Here is a 22990-nt window from a genome sequence, read left to right as displayed (position 1 = left end):
TTTTGTTGCCCTTCTCTGTACCTTTTCCAATTCTAACTTTTTGACATGGGTGTTCTGGGCCAAGGTGTTCGCAGCACCGCAGGCTGGCAGAGGTACTCTGAGAAAACGAGACCCACACGCAGCTAAGCAGCGAGTTATCGGCTTTATTGAAGGTTAGTGACACACCTGCAACGGGGACTCCAAGCGTTGCTGTCATGGAGGTGGAGAACCCAGCACACCGGAGCTTTGCCTGGGACGGAGACCACCGAAGGGGTAAACAGCGAGCCCTAATAAGCAGTACACACAATCAGCTCATGAATATATAATAAGGTACTTCCCAACAGGGGCTTTCTGTTCCCTGGCAACAGGCCATGCAAGGCAGACAAAACCAGCCTAAAACCAGTTAGAGTTGGTTCTCCATGTCCTACAGTGACCGGGTGGCTTCGAGAAAGCGGAAGTTCCCTAGCTAAGCCGTAACAAAGTCTTCCGCAGTCCCTTACACGTGGGGCAAACAGAACTGCATGTAGTATTTAAGGTGTGGGCATGCCAGGAATGTATGCAGTGGTATTCTATTTTCTGTCTTATTATCTATCCTTTTCCTAATAGTTTCTAACATTTTTAGCTTTTTTGACTGCTGCTGCACATTTCACGTTTTCAGAGAACTACCCACAATGACTTTAAGATCTCTTTCTTGAGTGTTAACAGCTAATTTAGACTCCATTGTTTTGCATGTACGTTTGGGATTATGTTTTCCAATATGCATTACTTTTTTCATTTAGCAACAATGAATTTCATCTGCCATTCTGTTGCCCAGTCACCCAGTTTTGTGAGATCACATTGTAACTCTCTGAAGTCTGCTTTGGATTTAACTATCTTGAGTTATTTTGTATCATCTGTAAGGCTATACTTAATTAGCAACACTGCAGAAATGGCAGATCCCACAATATTAGGCTTCCACTGCAATTTTGATTTTAATTAGCTTACTTTGCACAGTCCACAATTTTGCATACATTTTGAGGTTTGCAACAGAAATTTTTCCCCCCACTAGTACACTAGAATCCCGTTTATCCCAGCGATAGCAGCTGGGACTTGAGCAGTCAGCCGCAGGCACCGCAGGGCTCCCGCATATTAATGACTGTAATTTAGTTGCAGCAAAATGGTTATAAAAAAAATTAGCAAGCATGACATACTTGAGCAAAATTTTCTCAAACAAATGGTCTTCTCTGGCTTTTCCAAATTACCCCAATTAATAAAGGTCCATTATTACTTTTCTGTGATTTTCCATGTCTTGTCTGCAACTCAGCTGCAATTATTTGACAGTCATCCCATAATTCAAGCAAAGCCTTAATCATCTGCAAATTTTGCCACCTCACTGTTTATCCCTTTTTCCAGATCATTTATGAATCTGTATTATAGCACTGGTCCCAGTACCATCCCTGAGGGACACCAATATTTACTTCTTTCCATTCTGAAACGTGAACATTTATTCCTGCCTCCTAACCAGTTACTGATCCATTAGAGAACCTTCCCTCTTATTCCATGACTGCTTAGTTTACATAAGAGCCATATTTGAGTTCCTTTAGAACTCTTGGGTGAATATTATCTGGTCCTGGTGACTTATTACTGTTTAATTTATCAGTTTGTTCCAAAGCCGCCTCTACTGACACTCAATCTGGGATATTGCCACAGATTTATCACCTAAACAGAATGGCTCAGATGTGAGAATCTCTCTCACATCCTCTGCAGTGAAGACTAATTCAAAGAATTCATTTAGCTTCTCCACAATAGCCTTGTCTTCCTTGAGTGCTCCTTTTGCACTTTGATCACCCAGCGGCCCAACTGATTTGTTGGCTGGCTTTCTGCTTCTGATGGAGACTCTGCTGGTTGGAAGGCATGAGATGCACTGTCCTGAGATGGGGGGTTCCACGACCACCACTCCCAAGAGAAGGAGATGGGTGGTGGTGGTCAGGGACTCTCTCCTCCGGGGGACTGAGTCATCTATCTGTCGCCCTGACCAGGAAAACCGAGAAGTCTGCTGCTTGCCGGGGGCTAAGATTCACGATGTGACGGAGAGACTGCCGAGACTCATCAAGCCCTCGGATCGCTACCCCTTCCTGCTTCTCCATGTGGGCACCAATGATACTGCCAAGAATGACCTTGAGCGGATCACTGTGGACTACGTGGCTCTGGGAAGAAGGATAAAGGAGTTTGAGGCGCAAGTGGTGTTCTCGTCCATCCTCCCCGTGGAAGGAAAAGGCCTGGGTAGGGACCATCGAATCGTGGAAGTCAACGAATGGCTAGGCAGGTGGTGTCAGAGAGAAGGCTTTGGATTCTTTGACCATGGGAAGGAGGAGTGCTGGGCAGGACGGGCTCCAAATACGAAGAGAGGGAAGAGCATCTTTGCGAGCAGGCTGGCTAACCTACTGAGGAGGGCTTTAAACTAGGTTCACCGGGGGAAGGAGACCAAAGCCCTGAGGTAAGTGGGAAAGCGGGATACCGGGAGGAAGCACAGGCAGGAATGTCTGTGAGGGGAGGGCTCCTGCCTCATACTGAGAATGAGGGGTGATCAGCAGGTTATCTCAGGTGCTTATATATGAATGCACAAACCCTTGGAAACAAGCAGGGAGAACTGGAGGTCCTGGTGATGTCAAGGAATTATGACGTGATTGGAATAACAGAGACTTGGTGGGATAACTCACATGACTGGAGTACTGTCATGGATGGTTATAAACTGTTCAGGAAGGACAGGCAGGGCAGAAAAGGTGGTGGAGCAGCACTGTATGTAAGGGAGCAGTATGACTGCTCAGAGCTCCGGTACAAAACTGCAGAAAAACCTGAGTGTCTCTGGACTAAGTTTAGAAGTGTGAGCAACAAGAGTGATGTAGTGGTGGGAGTCTGCTATAGACCACCGGACCAGGGGGATGAGGTGGATGAGGCTTTCTTCCGGCAGCTCGCAGAAGCTACTAGATCACATGCTCTGGTTCTCATGGGTGACTTTAATTTTCCTGATATCTGCTGGGAGAGCAATACAGCGGTGCATAGACAATCCAGGAAGTTTTTGGAAAGCGTAGGGGACAATTTCCTGGTGCAAGTGCTAGAGGAGCCAACTAGGGGGGGAGCTTTTCTTGACCTGCTGCTCACAAACCGGGAAGAATTAGTAGGGGAAGCAAAAGTGGATGGGAATCTGGGAGGCAGTGACCATGAGTTGGTTGAGTTCAGGATCCTGACACAGGGAAGAAAGCTAAGCAACAGGATACGGACCTTTGTGCATTCAGGAAAGCAGACTTCGACTCCCTCAGGGAACGGATGGGTAGGATCCCCTGGGGGACTAACATGAAGGGGAAAGGAGTCCAGGAGAGCTGGCTGTATTTCAAGGAATCCCTGTTGAGGTTACAAGGACAAACCATCCCGATGTGTCGAAAGAATAGTAAATATGGCAGGTGACCAGCTTGGCTTAATGGTGAAATCCTAGAGCATCTTAAACATAAAAAAGAAGCTTACAAGAAGTGGAAGGTTGGACATATGACCAGGGAAGAGTATAAAAATATTGTTCGGGCATGTAGGAATGAAATCAGGAGGGCCAAATCGCACCTGGAGCTGCAGCTAGTGAGAGATGTCAAGAGTAACAAGAAGGGTTTCTTCAGGTATGTTGGCAACAAGAAGAAAGCCAAGGAAAGTGTGGGCCCCTTAATGAATGAGGGAGGCAACCTAGTGACAGAGGATGTGGAAAAAGCTAATGTACTCAATGCTTTTTTTGCCTCTGTCTTCACTAACAAGGTCAGCTCCCAGACTGCTGCGCTGGGCTTCAGAACATGGGGAATAGATGGCCAGCCCTCTGTGGAGAAAGAGGTGGTTAGGGACTATTTAGAAAAGCTGGACGTGCACAAGTCCATGGGGCTGGATGAGTTGCATCCGAGAGTGCTAAAGGAATTGGCGGCTGTGATTGCAGAGCCATTGCCCATTATCTTTGAAAACTCGTGGCGAACGGGGGAAGTCCCGGATGACTGGAAAAAGGCTAATGTAGTGCCAATCTTTAAAAAAGGGAAGGAGGAGGATCCTGGGAACTACAGGCCAGTCAGCCTCACCTCAGTCCCCGGAAAAATTATGGAGCAGGTCCTCAAAGAATCAATCCTGAAGCACTTACATGAGAGGAAAGTGATCAGGAACAGTCAGCATGGATTCACCAAGGGAAGGTCATGCCTGACTAATCTAATCGCCTTCTATGATGAGATTACCGGTTCTGTGGATGAAGGGAAAGCAGTGGATATATTGTTTCTTGACTTTAGCAAAGCTTTTGACACGGTCTCCCACAGTATTCTTGTCAGCAAGTTAAAGAAATATGGGCTGGATGAATGCACTATAAGGTGGGTAGAAAGTTGGCTAGATTGTCAGGCTCAACGGGTAGTGATCAATGGCTCCATGTCTAGTTGGCAGCCAGTGTCAAGTGGAGTGCCCCAGGGGTCGGTCCTGGAGCCAGTTTTTTGTTCAATATCTTCATAAATGATCTGGAGGATGGTGTGGATTGCACTCTCAGCAAATTTGCGGATGATACTAAACTGGGAGGAGTGGTAGATACGCTGGAGGGCAGGGATAGGATACAGAGGGACCTAGACAAATTGGAGGATTGGGCCAAAAGAAATCTGATGAGGTTCAATAAGGGTAAGTGCAGGGTCCTGCACTTAGGACGGAAGAACCCAATGCACAGCTACAGACTAGGGACTGAATGGCTAGGCAGCAGTTCTGCGGAAAAGGACCTAGGGGTGACAGTGGATGAGAAGCTGGATATGAGTCAGCAGTGTCCCCTTGTTGCCAAGAAGGCCAATGGCATTTTGGGATGTATAAGTAGGGGCATAGCGAGCAGATCGAGGGACGTGATCATCCCCCTCTATTCGACATTGGTGAGGCCTCATCTGGAGTACTGTGTCCAGTTTTGGGCCCCACACTACAAGAAGGATGTGGATAAACTGGAGAGAGTCCAGCGAAGGGCAACAAAAATGATTAGGGGTCTGGAACACATGACTTATGAGGAGAGGCTGAGGGAACTGGGATTGTTTAGTCTGCAGAGGAGAAGAATGAGGGGAGACTTGATAGCTGCTTTCAACTACCTGAGAGGTGGTTCCAGAGAGGATGGTTCTAGACTATTCTCAGTGGTAGAAGAGGACAGGACAAGGAGTAATGGTCTCAAGTTGCAGTGGGGGAGGTTTAGGTTGGATATTAGGAAAAACTTTTTCAGTAGGAGGGTGGTGAAACACTGGAATGCGTTACCTAGGGAGGTGGTAGAATCTCCTTCCTCAGAAGTTTTTAAGGTCAGGCTTGACAAAGCCGTGGCTGGGATGATTTAATTGGGGATTGGTCCTGCTTTGAGCAGGGGGTTGGACTAGATGACCTCCTGAGGTCCCTTCCAACCCTGATATTCTATGATTCTATGATGTACTTTAAAAAAAAAAATCAGTTAGTTTGTGTCTTTTACTAGTTGCTTCAAATTCTTTTTAGGCCTGCCTAATTATACTTTTACACTTGGGTTGCCAGAGTTTATGTTCCTTTCTATTTTCTTCAGTAGGATTTGACTTCCAATTTTTAAAAGATGCCTTTTTCTGCCTCTTTTACGCTGTGTAACCATGGTGGCATTTTTTGGTCCTCTTACCTTTATTTTTAAATGGGATATACCTGTCGTTTGAGCCTCTACTATGATGTTTTTATAGTTTCCATGCAGCTTCCAGGCATTTCACTACTGACTGTTCCTTTTAAGTTCTGTTTCACTAGCCTCCTCATTTGTGAGTAGTTCCCCTTTTTGAAGTTAAATGCTACTGTGGTGGGATTATTTGGTATTTTTCCCTCCTACAAGGTTGTTAAATTTAATTACATTATGGTTGCTATTACTGAATGGTTCAGCTATATTCACATCTTGGACCAGATTTTGTGCTCCACTGAGGACTAAACCAAGAAATTGCCTCTCTTCTTGTGGGTTCCAGAACTAGCTGTTTCAAGAAGTAGTCATTCATGGTGTCTAGAAATTTTATCTCTGCATCCTGTCCTGAGGTGACATGTTCCCAGGCAATCTTGGGGATAGTTGAAATCCCCCATTATTATTGGCTTTTCTGTTTTTATAGCCTCTCTAATCTGCCTGAGCATTTCACAATCACCATCCTGGTCAGGTGGTCGGTAGTATATTCCTACTTCCATATACTTATTAATCAAGCATGGAATTTCCATCTATAGAGATTCTAGGTATTCTTTGATTCATTTAAGATTTTGACTCTATGCTTTCTTTTCTTTCTATACTTGACTCTATGCTTTCTTTCACATATAGTACCACTCCCCAATCAGCACCACCTACTGTCATTCCCATATATTTTGTACCCTGTAGTATCATGTCCCATTCCGCCAAGTTTCTGTGATGACTATTATATCAATATCCTTGTTTAATACTAGATACTCAAGTTCATCCCGCTAATTATTTAGACTTTTTGTATTTGTATACAAGCACTTATAAAATTTGTCAATATTTCATTGTCTGCTATCATATGATTGAATGGGATTCTTTTTCACTTGACTGTTTCTCTTCAGTTCCTGCCTGTACTTTATCAACTTTCCTTTTTATCTGGATATAGAGTATCCTTTTTAATCAATATTCCCTTAAAGGATGTGTCGGTCCGAACAATGTGCTCCTCTGCATCTGTCAGCTTTCCCCCAGCACTTAGTTTAAAAATGCTTTAATTTTAAGTGCCAGTAGTCTAGTTCCATTTTGATTTAGGAGGAGCCCATCCTTCCAGTATAGGCCACTCCTTTCCCCAAAAGACTTCCAGTTCCTAATAAACCTCAATCCCTCCTCTGAACACCGTTTCAATCTGTCAGGATCCCAACAAAGGCATTCGGGATCAAAGATCACAGCAGGAGCAAACCTGAGGTGGGGGAGTAGCAGAGAAATGCGTAGTCAGGTTCCAGGCCAGGGTCAAAACAAAGGGTTAGAGTCTGAGTCAAGTTTCAGGATCCGAGTCAGGAGGCGAAGTCCAAATCAAGCCTAGTCGAAGCCAGAAGTTCAGCAGCAAGGAGCAGGAATGGTCGTGGTAGCTACAGGAGATCCACACTGGTTACAGCTGCCACTGGGAGGCAGAATAGAAATGCCAACTGCCTGCCAGTGATGCCGGCCTGGGTTCTAGACCTGTGGGGCCTTACACATCCATGCATTGAGGCTCCACAGTTCTGCCTGTCCAACTGGCCCTGCAGTGGAACTGGAAGATTGCAGCAAATGCACACACATACCACCTGCCCACAAGGCATGTAATCATACATGCTGCATTCAGTGCAATAAAGTGGATAGCCCCCACTCTGGTGCTGGGTTTCTGTCTTCGTTATTTTTGCTCTTGCAGGGGTCTCTTCGTTTGTTCTTTGTGAGGTTTTACTGGGGAAACTATAAAGGTAGGTTGGATTCTGAGAGAAAAACGATGCTCAAACCATTCTACTAATACATTCTGTTGTCTGATTGATGGAACAGGAGATATCCAAGATTAAAAATATAATTTTTTTTGGAGGGGAGGGTGGAAGTTGAAGGCAGAGGATTTAATTAACCCTTTGATTTTTCTGATTGGTGAGCCCTCCGGACCTAACTGGTTTATTGCAACACTGAAACTCCAGGGGAACATGTACATATTCTGCATGGTGCATAGGGCCATGAAGGGACCACTCATTTGGCGATGTGTTGAATGTTTTCGGGAGACTGTATTAGTAAACCTAAAAGTAGTCATTGATTTCCTTTTGAGTTATACTTAGAATCAAGATTTGTATTCAGTTTATCAAACATTCCCACTCTCATGCACCCTGATATGGTCTTCGTGATGGGGTGTATGACCTGACAGGGGACAGGGACTGTCTAGATTGTGGATGGGTGAGCGAGTGCTAGGGGGGGTTCAGAGTGGGAAGGCAAAGGTTAACAGTGGCCTGGGAAGGGAAGCTACTTTGTTGGCGGCTACTGAGAATAGGAAAGCAGTCTTGTGTGGCTGTGTTCCTAAAGAGGAAAACACTACTAACTATAACAAGTAATAATGCTTGATTTACAGCTTGTCTGGAAAGGCTTTAATCTGAATATCAGTGAAAACACCAGAGACTGTTTTTGAAGCAGCCTGCTTTCCAGCCTTGCTTGTTTGGAGGGGAGAAAAGGAACTCCAAGGACTGTCTTTGCTAACAGCTTGCTCACAAGACTTGCTTTGTTTGTTCTGGAAACAAGAAGGAACTCCAAGACTTCACTTGTTTATAGCCTGGCTGTGTTTCCTTTGCCCTGCTCTGAAATGGGAAGGAGTCCTTAGGACTGTTTATAGCCCTCACTTTACTTTGCCCTGAGAGAGAGGTGGGGACAATAGGAGGGCATCTGGGAAGCTAGCCCAGCCTTCTTCCTTGTCTGTTCCTAGGCACTTTTCTCTCCTCGTACCACTGAGGCTTTGTCTACACTGCACTTTCGTCGTTATGACTTTTATCGCTCAGGGGTGTGAAAAAAAAAACACCCCTGAACGGCAGAAGTTTTAATGACAAATAGCACTGTTTCAGACAGCGCTTAATCAGCAAGAGACCTGCTCCCGGCAATGAAGCTACCCCCCCCCCCCTTTGGGGGGTAGTTTTCTTTTGTCGCCGGAAAAGTGGCTACACTGCACCGCTTACAATGGCACGGCTGCAGGGGCGTGTCTGTGCCGTTGTAAGGTGCCGTTGTGAGGTGTGCAGTCTAGATATAGCCTTAGAAACTGCTGTAGGAGCTGCTCAGTACAGTCAGCATCAGCATCCTGATCAACATGCCTCTCAGACATAGGTTACAACTTGTCCATTACCCAGATAGCATTGTCAGCTTTCTCGATCTTACCCTGGGTCTTGTGACATTTGATATAATAGCTCCAGTTCCAGGAGTTAATTGCTTATGTGAGAATCTCAGCTTTGTTTCTTTTCTTTTTTTCTTAAGTAAGTTTCTAGCCCTCCTGGTTGTGGAGAAAATTTTGAAAACATTACTTTATTATGAAGGCTCAGAAACCAGAATGCAAAGAAAAAGAACCCTCACTTTTTAAATTTTTTTTTTAACTCATGATTTCTAAGTCAGTCTTATGGCTGGAAGTTGAAGCTAGGCCAATTCAGAATGGAAATAAAGTGTATATTTTTAACAGTGAGGGTAATTAGTAGAGCTGTTGATTATCCACAGTTAACTACGCAATTGACTTAAAACTTAATCATGATTACAAAAATTAATTGTGATTAATCACGGTTTTAATCGCACTGTTAAACAATAGAATACCAACTGAAATTTATTAAATATTTTGGATATTTTTCTACATTTTCAAATATATGGATTTCAATTACAACACAGAACACAAAGTGTACAGTGCTCACTTTATATTATTATTTGCACTGTAAAATGATAAAATAGTATTTCAATTCACCTCATACAAGTACTGTAGTGCAATCTTTATTGTGAAAGTGCATCTTACAAATATAGAATATTTTTTGTTATATGACTACATTCAAAAATCAAACAATGTAAAAATTTAGAACCTACAAGTCCACTCAGTCCTACTTCTTGTTCAGCCAGTCGCTAAGTGCCACGGGAATGCCTGTTCTCATTTTCAGGTGACATTGTAAACAAGAAGTGGGCAGCATTATCGCCTGCAAATGTAAACAAACTTGTTTGTCTGAGCGATTGGCTGAACAAGAAATAGGACTGAGTGGACTTGTAGGCTCTAAAGCTTTATATTTTATTTTTGAATGCAGGTTTTTTGTACATAATTCTATATTTGTAAGTTCAACTTTCACGATAAAGAGTTTGCACTACAGTACTTGTATTAGCTGAATTGAAAAATACTATTTCTTGTTTTTTACAGTGCAAATATTTGTAATCAAAAATATAAAGTGAGCATTGTATACTTTGTAGTCTGTGTTGTAAGTGAAACCAATATATTTGAAAATGTAGAAAACATGCAAAAATATTTAAATAAATGGCATTCTATTATTGTTTAATGGAGTGATTAATCGCAATTATTTTTTTAAATCTCTTGACAGCCCTAGTAATTAACCATTGGGCCAATTAACCAAGGATTGTGGTGAATTTTTCAGTACTGACAATTTTAAAATCAACTGTAGATGTTTTTCTAAAAGCTATGCTCTAGGAATTATTTTGGGGAAGTTCTATGGCCTGTGTTATAAAGGAGGTTAGACTACATGATCACAGTGGTCCCTTCTGGCCTTGGAATCTTTTTTTGTATTTGTTTTGTTTACCAGAGGCGTGATTCTTTAACACTTAAAGCCAGCTAAGCAGAGCATGTTGTCCAAAATTCCACAAGAACAGTACAAAAAAAACTGAGCACATTCCTGGGAAGAATTCCCTTTAGATTGTAGGGCATGTCCACACCTTGCCTCAATACCTCTTGAAGTAAAGCTAGCACCCATTTAGTCCCCTTATTCTCTAGTGAACAGTGAGGGAAATGTTAAAACCACTGATATTTAACATAAAGATAATTGAACCAAACAAAAACTTATCTACTATTGGTACACAGCATCCCAAGTAGGTATTTGACATTAAGCTATAATTATAAATTATATACAGAACTCTCCACTTTATATACCCTTATTAATTTTCTACGAATATATTTCAAACCCACTGTGTTTATTTCTAAAAAAATGAATATCTAATTATATGAACAAATAGTACAAACTATGAAAATTTTCAATTTTCCAGAGCTTAGAAGAAGGGAGACTTCATGCCAGTTGTCCTGGCTAATCAATCATATGATAGTTATTTGTCGCCCTAAATGCTGGATCCTGCTTCTTTTATTTAATCTTGGTTTGAGATAATTGTCTGGCAACTTCAGCTGAGCCAAAAATGGGTGGATGTAGTTTCTTGTCTACAAAGTATACTCTGAATCTGCTGCAGTGGAAATGCTTTTCCATGTCCGTTCCAGAGCTTGGAATAAGTTAACTGAATATAATGTCTTCTTGAGGCTGAAATCTTAAATCTGTGATCTCAAAGAGATTTTTTGAAATTCTTCCAGTCTGAATTACTGATTAGTAACCTGCAAAAAACTACACTGCTGGATTATTATGGTTACAGAGCAGCATTTTGACATGTCCCGTCCCAAAAAATATGATCAGAAGTTCTTCTCTTAATTTCTGTAGTGTCTTTCTGTAAATGTCACTTTTAAATGAGTGTATGACGCATACCAGATGGCATGTCTGGGATGCACTCAGGAGAAAGTTGCTGTTTAGAAAGTTAGATCAGTACAATGGCAAGAGGAAAAAATACTAGGTCATTGTGAAAGCAGATGTCAAAATCAGGTTTAGTTCTGCTAGCATGTCATCCAAAGTAACTGCATTTGTAGTCTGAATTTTGATACCTTTTGGATGTTCCAACCTATTCACACAAACGAAAGACTAATAATGGTATCTAGGTGGTAGTATCAACACAGTATATACTTTAGGTAAACTATTTCCAGAATTAAGGATTGTTTTATATTTAATATTAACATAGTCTGTTGGGTGGCTTAGAAAACCTCATATAAGCTGCTATTGATGGAATGTATACAGTATGTATATACTAAACAATGCCAACTCTAGAAAGAATGTACAATTATTAGTGAAAGAATCCTTAGACAAATGACTGCAGATGTAAACAAACATAAAGAGGTTCTTTCAGCATTGGTATTTTGCTTCTATATGAACCAAATAAAGGTGAAATCGTGTCCCCACTGATATCAATGGGAGTTTTGCCTTTGAATTCAGTAGAGCAAGGATTGCACCTCAGAACTTTAATCTGTATACACATTGGAAAGCTAGGGTTCGTTTAGTGTCACTGAACAGGTTTATGTTGCATCTAAGGCCTCTATTCTGCCCTCAGTTGGGTGTGTAACTCCTTTAAATCCCAGTGAGAACTACTCCCATGTAAGTGTGGAAGAAGTAAGATTGGCATATGTACAATCACAGATAGATCATCTGTTATCATTAATAGGAACTATGGTAGTTGGAACCAAGATTAGTGATCAGATAGTTTAAAGCAATTTCTCCTGAGAATAATTCAAAGAGGTTTGGATGCAGATACAAAAATATCACTCAGAGTTCTGGGAATTACTCTAAACATAACAGCAGACTAGTAAAGGATCTTTGATGTTTTTTCCTACGGAAGGCGCTGCAGCTGGATAAAAATAAAACACAAAAGAAGCTCCCATTTATTTGTAAAGAATCTGGATGTCCTTTAGCAAATTATATTTCTGGATGCCATAATGGCAAGCTTAGTGGGTGTCTGTAAAATGGATGTACACTCTCAGCTACTGACTAATGGGAATCAGATGCTATCGAGCAAAACTGGTAATTGTACATGTAATACTATGCTTTTGGGCTCAGATCCTCCATGGTATCTGTAGCGAAGCAACGACTCACCGGTGCAGCGCCTCCTGCTGCTCGTCTTGGGAATTACCTCTTTCCAGCTTGGAGCTCCCTCTGCTGACTGGTGTCTCGCCTGCCTCACGCCCCGTGTCCCTCCCGGATCCCGCTGCCCCTTTTTCTCAGGGTTCTGCCCCCAGCAGTAACCCACAATCTGGGTCTCCCCTCCCAGGGGAACCCCCAACCCTCTATCCCCACCTTGCCTCAGTGGCTACTGCCAGTCAGCATCTACCGCCGCTCACTTGGCAGACTGCAGTCTGTAAACCACTCATCATTGGCAAGGGGGTTTGGACCAGCTGCTCTGCCTAACCCTGTCCCCGTACTTGCATAGGCCTCGATCAAGGCCTGCAGCGTGGGGAGTTGGCAGGCTGGAGCTCCCCAGCTCCTCCTCCTCCTCCCCGCCCCCCCCTTTCCCCAGCACCGCTCTGTCCCAAGTACCCTTCTCTCTCAAGCCAGGTCCTTCTCTCCCAGCGCCTGGCTCACAGCCCTTTTATAGGGCCTGCGGTGGACTGATTGGGGCATGGCCCCAGCTGTGGCTGCTTCCCCAATCAGCCTAGCCTTTTCTCTCAGGAGCGGGGTAACTGCCCCACTACAGTGTCAAGGTGCCTCACTGTCATTCATTTGAATGGGAGATAGGTGCCTACCTTTGAGAATTTAAGCCATGGTTACTGCACAAAGGTTGATGCATCTGTAGCTGAAAGGATCTGCATGTTCATAGTGAGAGAAAGAAGCCGATATATGGTGGCACTTCTTTACTAATGTCCCTGTCACGCTGTCTGGAGTGACTCATGACTATGAGTGCCTACCTCTGAGCAGACTGTCAAAAGCAGGGAGGACACCCCAAACTGGTGGTATGTTCTGTGATTAGATTTCACCAACCTGGTACCAAATGTGAACTCCCAAAGTACTGCAATATTCTTATAATGGATTCACAGACAGTCCCCTTTAGACACGGCTGTCTATCTTGCCACCCAGGCAGGCCTGCCTATGTGGTAAATAGTCACTTACACCAAAAATCACAAAAATTCCAGGTTACGCTCAGTCTCAAGACGAGTCACTCACCCAGGTCAAGTTGCATCCTAGATCTCACACCAAAGACAATGCTGGTAGCCAATTCTGTAGTAAACTAACTAATAGTTTAAGAGCTAACAAAAAGAAATGAGTTCTTGAGAAGTTAAAGCAGGCAAAATATATGTACAGGTGAGGCATGGCGGATAGTTCCAAATGGTAGCAGAGATGATGTAATCTGCCAGTTTCCAAAAAGTCTTTCAGGGCTACACAGAATAACTCTGGGGATCTCCATCTTCTCATTCAGTTATTCTGCTCTGTTAGAATCCAGACCGTCTGGAGATGAAGGGTTTTCTTTGGTATCCATATTTATATTCATTCTCTTAGAACAATCTGACAGGACAGCTATCAAGTGGTTTCTTCTCTGATGGTCAAGAGAGAGGGATACTTTTAGAGACTTTGAACTCTGAATGTACTACACAGTGTCCACTCACTTGAAGTCTCCAAGATGCATTACCTTTCCAATAAGAGTCCTTCATTTGCTTTACACTAGGCTTCTTTGGATGATTACTTAGCTATTGGGGTCATATACAATGCACTATACTAACAAAATACAGATAAGTGAAAAAAAATCTCATTCATTATATGAACTTTAAACACCAAACACATTCACATAGTCTCTTTTGATCTGATAATACACAAGTGAATTGGCCTGTGAAGTTTTATCAGTTTTCAGCTAAATCTACAGATTTGATCAGAGTTGGCATCAGTGTCCCAGTCCCATATGGGATTTTTGAGTTAAGACATGTTCATTCCTTCAACAAATAACTTTTATTTTATTTAAATAAAAGTTGTTGCTAGTACTTTGTCTTCAAAATTGGAAGTGGGTCACAGTCTGGAACCTCACACGTAGTTACAAGAGTCAATAACTTCAAGCTCAATCCTCCTGTGAAGAGCTGAGTGCCTTCTTCACTGTCTTCAGTGAGTCATGATTGTGAGTGCTTTGCACCCTGGAGGATTGGGCCCTTATATTGAAACGGTGCATGATTATTAAATACAGCTATGATGTGTTGTTTCTGACCAGATTATTATACATGCCATGGCATGTGGCATCTTGCATTGTACCATATTCTATGACAATGGGACATGGATAGTTTGAAATGGTGATAGAGTGTGAAAGAAGGAACCTAAAGAAACTTGGGTTATGCCTAAACTGCAGCTGGGAGTGAACCTCCCAGCCCAGGGAAAATAGACACATGCTAGTTCCTCTTGAGCAAGTGTGCTTAAAAAAAGCAGTGTGGACACATTGCCACAATGGAGGCATCTTGCTGTCTTAAGCCCATCCAGCTCCCTGGACCTGAGCTCAAGTGGCTAGCCCAAGTGTCTGATGGAGCCATAAAGACTATAATGCTATTTTTAGCATGCTAGCTACAGAGAAGCTAGTATGAGTCTGTCTATCCAGGCTGGAGGACTCACTCCCAGCTGCCTTGTAGACATACCCTGGGTGGCCTATGGGCCAATCAGGGTCCTAAGGAAACTACCATCAACAACTAACCTCTTTCTGATATAAACAGGAGTGTCTATATGTCACATCTTAGGGGCGGAGGGAAGGACTAGGCCACCTGCTGTACATTTTCACTGGAATTCTTCCCCAAAACAATGTAACAGGTTCTCATTGACCTACACACCAGAAATACTTGGCATGGGTGAACCAAATATTTATTTCCATATTAAATTTATATTGGGTAAATAACCTTCCCAGTATTATGTTGCATTGTGAGTGCTGCAAATTCCTCTGATATTCTGCTGATATTTTGTTCTTAAGAAAATGTTGAGCCTTCTATTTTGAATCTTTCTGAACTGAAATTGACCAGTCAGTTCAGGTCCTTTTCTGTTGCTTATGCTCACTGTTCTCTATTGATTGTTAATGCTGTATTTAAGTGTAGAAAATGTGATTGCTGGCTCACTTGGGACCCTCACAAACATGAGAAGTGTATTTTATGAAGTTACCTCAGTGAACAAAAAAACTATATGATAGCAAAATGAAGAGAAAATAGGTTAACAGTAGCAGAAATTCTGTTCAGCAGTCTTGTTTAATTTCAGTGACAAAATGTAGTCTTCACAAATTTCCATTGAATTTGTTTAGCCATTGTAATCTCGCATTATAATACATCATCAGGAGGTCTTTTATGCATATTCAAGATCCCATTACATGTATGCTAGAATCTTTCTGCCACTGCAATGACACAGTGATGGGTTTTTTTCTAGGATTTAGTTGTTTTTTTGTTTTGTTTTGTTTTTTTATCAAGCATAGTAATGGTATTTTAATGGCATAATCAGTCAGACTAGAAAGATTAGCGATAAAAACAATAACAGAAAATGTGGAAATGGCAGAAGTGCTAACTGACTTTTTTGTTTCAGTTTTCACCAAAAACTTTAGTAACAATTGGACCTCTAACTTAATGAATACCCGTGAAAATGAGGTAGGATCAGAAGGCTAAAATAGGGAAAGAACAAGTTAAAAATTACTTAGACAAGTTTGATAGCTTCAAGTCACCTGGGCCTGATGAAATACATCCTAGATTACTCAAGGAGCTGACTGAGGAGATATCTGAGCAATTAGCGATTATCTTCTAAAAGTAATGGAAGACGGGAGAGATTCCAGAGGACTAGAAAAGGGCAAATATAGTTCCAATCTATAGAAAGAGGAATAAGAATAACCTGTGAAATTATAGACCAGACATCTTAACTTCAGTACCAGGAAAGATCATAGAGCAAATAATTAAGCAATCAATTGGCAAACACCTAGAAGACAAAAACGTGAAAAAAAAAAAGGGTTTGCTTAGCCTGGAGAAGAGAAGTCTGAGGCGGGACATGATAACAGTTTTCAAGTACATAAAAGGTTGTTACAAACAGGAGGGAGAAAAAATGTTCTTTTTAACCTTTGAGGATAGGACAAGAAGTAATGGGTTTAAATTGCAGCAAGAGTTGTTTAGGTTGGACATTAGGAAAAACTTCCTAACTGTCAGGATAGTTAAGCACTGGAATAAATTGCCTAGGGAGGTTGTGGAATCTCCATCATTGGAGATTTTGAAGAGCAGGTTAGACAAACACCTGTCAGGAATGGTCTAGATAATACTTAGCCCTGCCTTGAGTGCAAGGGACTGGACTAGATGACCTCTTGAGGTCCCTTCCAGTCCTAATATTCTATGATTATATGACAATGAAATTATACCATTAGAATTTCACATATTAAAGTCTTAATAGTAGGCTTTAATTGTATTTATTTATCTCTCTAGATCAGGGATCAGCAACCTTTGGCACACAGCCCATCAGAGAAATCCGCTGGCAGGCTGGGACGGTTTGTTTAGCTGCGGCATCTGCAGGTTCAGCCGATCGCCACTCCCACTAGACACAGTTTGCCATTCCAGGCCAATGGGGACTGCAGAAAGTGGCACGGGCTGAGAGATATGCTGGCTACTGCTTCCCGCAGCCCCCATTGGCCCGGAACGGTGAACCACGGCCAGTGGGAGCTGCGATCAGCTGAACCTGCGGACGCTGCAGGTAAACAAACCTTCCTGGCCCGCCAGCGGATTTCCCTGATGGGCCACGTGCCAAAGGTTGCTGATCTCTGCGCTAGATATATTGTAGTAGCACTGAAAGGTCCTTCTCAGGATCACGGACACATTATGCTAGGAGCTGTAAAAAAAATAAAGTAGGAAGACAATCCCTGCTCCAAAAAATAGGAGGAGAGGCTGAGTGAAACGGATTGAACATAAATGCAAGGGCCTAGTCCTGCAATAGAGTTTGCCTGTGTGGATCTGATTTCAGGTTTGAGGCCAAAGTGATCAGGGCAATGAATGGCCCCAATGCTGCAGATGTGCTGTATTTTAAGTTTATTAATCAAAGTCGTAATCTACGTTATAGCTTTGTGTCTGTTATGTTTACTTAGTTTTCTCTTTTAAAAGTGTATTTATTATGACTTTTGTCTTCAAATGAACATTAGCACTTGTTTACTTTCTCATTTTGTATGTTATTTTGAGTATTTTAAGTCATTGACTATCTATATGGATGACTGATATTAATTTACATGTTTTGTTTTTAACCCTATTATGTTTTGTAATAGTCTTTTTACTGAAAAACTAACATTTGCCTGCTGACTTTCTCTCCTTGCATGTCCACCCTAAGGTCATTTCTACCCCTAGGTACAAACCCAAATCCTTGTGTACTTCAGTTTTTAGTTACTTGGGTACTTCAGTTCTGAGTTGAGTTGACAACATAGGTTTCTTAACATAGCCAGAGTCCCAAAATGTGGTGCTGGTCCATCCCATCATTGCCCAATACTTAAGGTCTGTCTGCTTGAGATGTAGTTTGTTGATTCCAGATATTGTGGCTAGTAGGGTGTGTCGGATGAGAGCGTGAGAGAATGGATGGACGTAAGTCGATTGTGGATGCACAATAGTTAAACATGTCAGCCATTTAAAACCATTTTGTTTCGCAGATTCTCAAAGACTGTAATAGGAATTTCATATATATCATATGCATAAATACTATGTTAAAAGAAGATTATTAAAGTTGCATAATCAAGCATTCTAAAGTTAGGAAATGATAGAATAAAGGTCATCGGTTCCACATTAAATCAACAACTTCTTTTGAAGTGTAAGATGTGTGCATTGAATAATATGGAGGGACGGCTTCAGTCAGGATGCATCTTGCTATTGATTGCATTTGTGATCACAAGGTAAGTTATTTTCAAAGCAAGATGCAAATAAACATTCTCAAGAGAAATCAGTCCTCTTTCTTCCTAGTAAATTCCTTTGCCACAGTAAGGCCAGAATATGCCCTCTGAATACTGGCCTTGCCCCACAAGAGAGACTGTAGAGACCAAATTCATCCCTGCTGTAACTCAGCTGAAGTCAATGGAATTAAAAAAGAAATGAATTTGGCCCTAAGTAGTTATCCTACTGCTATCTATGACTCTGATCGCTAAAATTCTCTCTGCTGCTCCTGCTTCAGTTGGATATGCTATTGCTGGCTCCTTTGTTGCCTTTCTTTTTGGTCATGTCTATGAAGAGAGTAAAATCCTGTGAATATCTAGGACTCTGCTATGCCTCAGAGCAGGGATCTGCAACTTTTTTAGTAGCATGATTCACATTTTACCAGTGAAAGTGCCTTGTGGACCTTTCTTTTCCTATGCAAGGACCAGCTCTCTTCCCATCCCATTCACGAGTTATCTTCTCTCCCATCACAGTTGCGCAACATCCATTGCTTATATGGAAAGGTATGGTTACGAAATTATTACGTTTATTGTAAAAAGTCTTTAATGGGAAAAATCCATGTATTTTTGCTGTTCATTTAATCTCTTCTCACATCCATATATGTTCTTTGTGTCTCTCCCTTGCTCCCCAGCACATGCAGCTTTGTCAGTTGCTGCCAGTTCCTCCTCTTTCTCTGCACATACTTCCCCGATGACTGCTCCCTCTTTCCCCTTAAACATACGTCCCTGCCCTGCCAAAAGGCAATTTCAATCAATGACAGCTCTTCTTGTGCAATTAGCTCCAGTCTGAGTACAGAGCACCATCTGACTTACCATCCAGTCTTTTTAAACGTAAAGACTAAACCATATATTGAAAATAGAAATTTGACTACATGCTGAACAACATCAAAATCAGAAGAAGAAAAATCTAACTGATCCATCTTCTGCACTTCACACCACTCTTCATGCCAGTGCATGTAATAACCTAGATGTTTCTCTTGTCTAGATCTCAATACTCTTTGACTCATTGACTCATCTTTCTCAAGTTCTTTGGCCCAGCTCCCTCCCACTGCACAAGCTGCTACCTACCATCCTCTCAAATCGTGGCCTTGATCTTTCACCTGCTCTTTCTACCATAATTGATGTCTGGGATTCATATTAATTGTCCGTTGGTTATTGATCCATGGTTGACCCACTACCCAAAGATTAGAACACATCCCTATTAAAGAAACCATGGTCTTTAATAAACTGCAAAGTATCTGAATTCCAGGTCCCCTGAGTTGAGTTGTGGACATATCCTTACTCTGTTTTAGGGGAAACTGAATGTCTAATGGTATTTGCAAATACAGTGCAAACAGTTCCTTCTTCATATTATGTATGTCATAAATATAAAGGGAAGGGTAATCACCTTTCTGTATACAGAACTATAAAATCCCTCCTGGCCTTTCACCTGTAAAGGGTTAAGAAGCTAACCGTGCTTGACCAATGAGGAGACAAGATACTTCAAAGCTGGAGGTGGGGGGGGGGGAAACAAAGGGTCTGCCTGTCTGTGTGATGCTTTTGCCAGGAACAGATCAGGAATGCTCTTCATAACTCCTCAGAACTTCTGTTAAGTTAGTAAGTAATCTAGCTAGAAATGCATTAGATTTCCTTTTGTTAAATGTCTGGTAAAATAGGTTGTGCTGAATGGAATGTATATTCCTGCTTTTGTGTCTTTTTGTAATTTAAGGTTTTGCCTAGAGGGATTCTCTATGTTTTGAATCTGATTACCCTGTAAGGTATTTACCATCCTGATTTTACAGAGGTGATTCTTTTACTTTTTCTTTAATTAAAATTCTTCTTTTAAGAACCTGATTGCTTTTTCATTGTTCTTAAGATCTAAGAGTTTGGGTCTGTGTTCACCTATGCAAATTGGTGAGGATTTTTATCAAGCCTTTCCCAGGAAAGGGGGTGTAGGGCTTGGGGGGATATTTTGGGGGGAAGACATCTCCAAGTGGGCTCTTTCCCTGTTCTTTGTTTAACACGCTTGGTGGTGGCAGCATAGGGTTCAAGGACAAGGCAAAGTTTGTACCTTAAGGAAGTTTTTAACCTATGCTGGTAAGAATAAGCTTAGGGGGTCTTTCATGCAGGTCCCTACATCTGTACCCTAGAGTTCAGAGTGGGGAAGGAACCTTGACAATGTATATGAATGAAACCTGTCAGTGAAACATAGTCAATTACCCATTGTTTTGTTGTGCAGGACCTTCTACATCAGATGAAAGTTTCTGCTGACAGAGACCATCTTTTGGATGCAAAGGATGATCAGGATGATCCTGGAAGGTCATTGGAATCTCAGGAGAATCAGCAGACAGAAGCAGTCATTCCACACCTACAAGATATAAACAACATTATCTAGCCAGGAAGCACAGGTGAGAAGTGATGGGCAAAAGCAGTTCCAAGAATAGGTAAAAGAGGTCATTCAGATGATGTTCCTATTTCCCTTTCCTTCTAAAAGTGCCTAACTCATTCATCTTATGCAGAGATAGTTCCCCTCTGGAAAGACTGTAAATGTATAAATTATGTAGCAGACCTGGCAGAATAAGTATTTTTGTATAATGCTGTGGAAGATCTGCAGCATAAGTATCTTCAGTGTAAGTCTTATTTGCATGTTTATCCAGTGGCCTCTGGGATTTGTGTAACCCACACAGAGTTCTGGGAGGACCATAGACTGATTAGTGTTTATGGGAGGCAGTATTGTCCAGGCTGCTGCTGATGTACTGGTTGACTTTCCTTAAAGTTGCAAGTATTTTCTCTTCAGGTTCCTGTGCAGTGGTATCCCAATACCTTTTTGTGTCATCTGAGCAAAGTCTGATACGAGAAAATATTGAAATGATGTACCCTATAGCAACGGTGTGCCTTATGTACAGTGTCTGTATTTATTAATAATGTAATCTAAAATGCTGGGTCTAATTTTGTTACTTGTCTCAAGAAAGAAACAGTGCATATGAGACTGAAAAAGTATAGAAAAGGGTAGCAAAGTTAGAGGTACGATGGGACTTGGGTTTAATGAGAAAATGTTTTAAAAAACCCCCAGAATTATTTACCCTGGAAAGGAGAAGATTTAGTGAGGACTTGATTGATTTTGATGGGTATAGTATAAACAGATCAATCTGTTCTTTTCACCCTGCTGCATAATACAAGTACATAGGGATGCTTGTCTAAATTAAAGGGCAGTAAATTTGAAAGCAAAAGGGAAATATCCCCCCCCATATAGTAAGCCTGTGATATGCACCGTTGCAAGAGGTCATTCAGACAGATTGTGTGGCTAGATTTAAATGAACCTGTGCTGCATGAAAAAGGAGCAGAGAATATTTTCTACAAGGCAGCAATGGAGTTCTTTACCTAGCTCTCCTCTTTAGCTGGTTAGAGAGTAAATTGATAAGCTCTTAAAAACAATGATTGCATTTTCTTTTACAGTCCACAGTGTCTAAAGTCTGGTAGTTTAAACAAGGAGTCCCAATGTGTCTCATGATGGGGAGATCAGACTTAATGAAAGTGGCCTCCACCCTATTGTTACAACTAGATTTCAAATGAATATTGGCTCTTCTTGCCAGCTGGAAGTATTAGAGATGTCTCAATACTCATCCCTTGCTTATATACCCAGTGTAAGTAATGTAATTCTAATTGTACCATATATAAATTGACACAAGATTACTGAAAGTAATTGTGTGAGTTACTATGTGTGTATGTACAACATATTTATGGGTATGTTATGTTTACATTCTCAATGTATAATCTACTTTTCCTGTTCTACTATGGAAATTTTCTGTACCATCTGCTCATCAACAGTTGCTATGTCTTGGTTTATACCACCAGTTCCCATAACTGATTTAATAGTATATTTGTGGCAATGTAATTCCTTTCATTAGTGTTCCTAACATGCAGTTAAATATTTCACAATGTATTGCTTTTTTGTGACTGTTAATTTATCATATGATGTGCTAATTAATGTTAGGCTTGGCTCCATGTCTGTGAATCAGGTTCTTCATTTATAACTAGCAGAAACAATGTTGTTTATCCATGTTTTTTGGAGTCATGTTATATTTTTTAATACGCATGTGAGATGTGTGCTTTAAGGTCTTAATATACCAGGCGCTGCTGCCCGCTGCAGCCATGAATGCAGCCGTGGAGCTGAAGTGGCCCCCTCAGCCTCAGTGCTCCCTCTGTGCTGAGGGTGACAGTACACAGGATGAATATAGCGGTGGATCTTTTGGCTCTGCCCAAGCCTCATTTCTCACCAACCCCCAGAGTCCTGCCTTGGAGCAGATCTCCATATTGCACGGGGGTGCCATTTTAGTGTCTCAAATGGTTTCAGACTAGGCTGCCTCGGTCTCCACATGGCTACTGAGGTAGCAGTGCCCCGATAGGCAGAACCCATTACTGGTACCACTGTAGTCAGAGCTTATACCATTATTTAGCACAGCTCTTATCACAGTGATATTCATTCACCACTATTGAAAGAAGAGAAATAGTCCCCTGAATATGATGTGTACTTTTTCTGCAGAAAGTGTAAAGAGATGAGATTCATTAACTAGCTGCAGGTGCAGATTCAGATCAGGTCTGGGTGCTTATCTGTTCCCACTCAACCCCTGACCCCTAACAGGTCCAACTTTCCTCTACCAGAGTTGCGGTGCTCTCTTGAGGAGAGGAAGATGGAGGGTGTTGGTTGGATTGCCTACTCCACAGTCTCATGCTCAGAGAGCAGTCAGTTGGTCCACTGTTCTGTACGCAAGCCATATTCTGAAGACCCGTGGCCTCTTCAGCTTGATGGCTGGATTGTTCCTTCCCTCCCTCTCTATTCTT

The 22990-nt window shown here is 41.8% G+C and overlaps 1 long non-coding RNA gene across 2 annotated transcripts in view; it reads left to right on the top strand.

The window, feature by feature from the left end:
* Positions 1 to 22209, top strand: part of LOC125630202 (uncharacterized) — a 77636-nt gene extending 55427 nt beyond the window's left edge. For both annotated transcript variants that reach the window (XR_012666778.1, XR_007354587.2), the window contains exons 4-5: positions 20388 to 20556; positions 21605 to 22209. This is a non-coding gene — a long non-coding RNA (uncharacterized LOC125630202). The remainder of the gene's footprint in view (positions 1 to 20387; positions 20557 to 21604) is intronic.
* The last annotated feature ends 781 nt before the right edge of the window (positions 22210 to 22990 follow it).

The sequence above is a fragment of the Caretta caretta genome, chromosome 1 (genome assembly GCF_965140235.1).
Source record: "Caretta caretta isolate rCarCar2 chromosome 1, rCarCar1.hap1, whole genome shotgun sequence".
Classification (NCBI taxonomy): domain Eukaryota; kingdom Metazoa; phylum Chordata; order Testudines; family Cheloniidae; genus Caretta; species Caretta caretta.
Note: the sequence above shows the minus strand (reverse complement) of the source record. Positions and strands in the feature narration are given on the sequence as shown.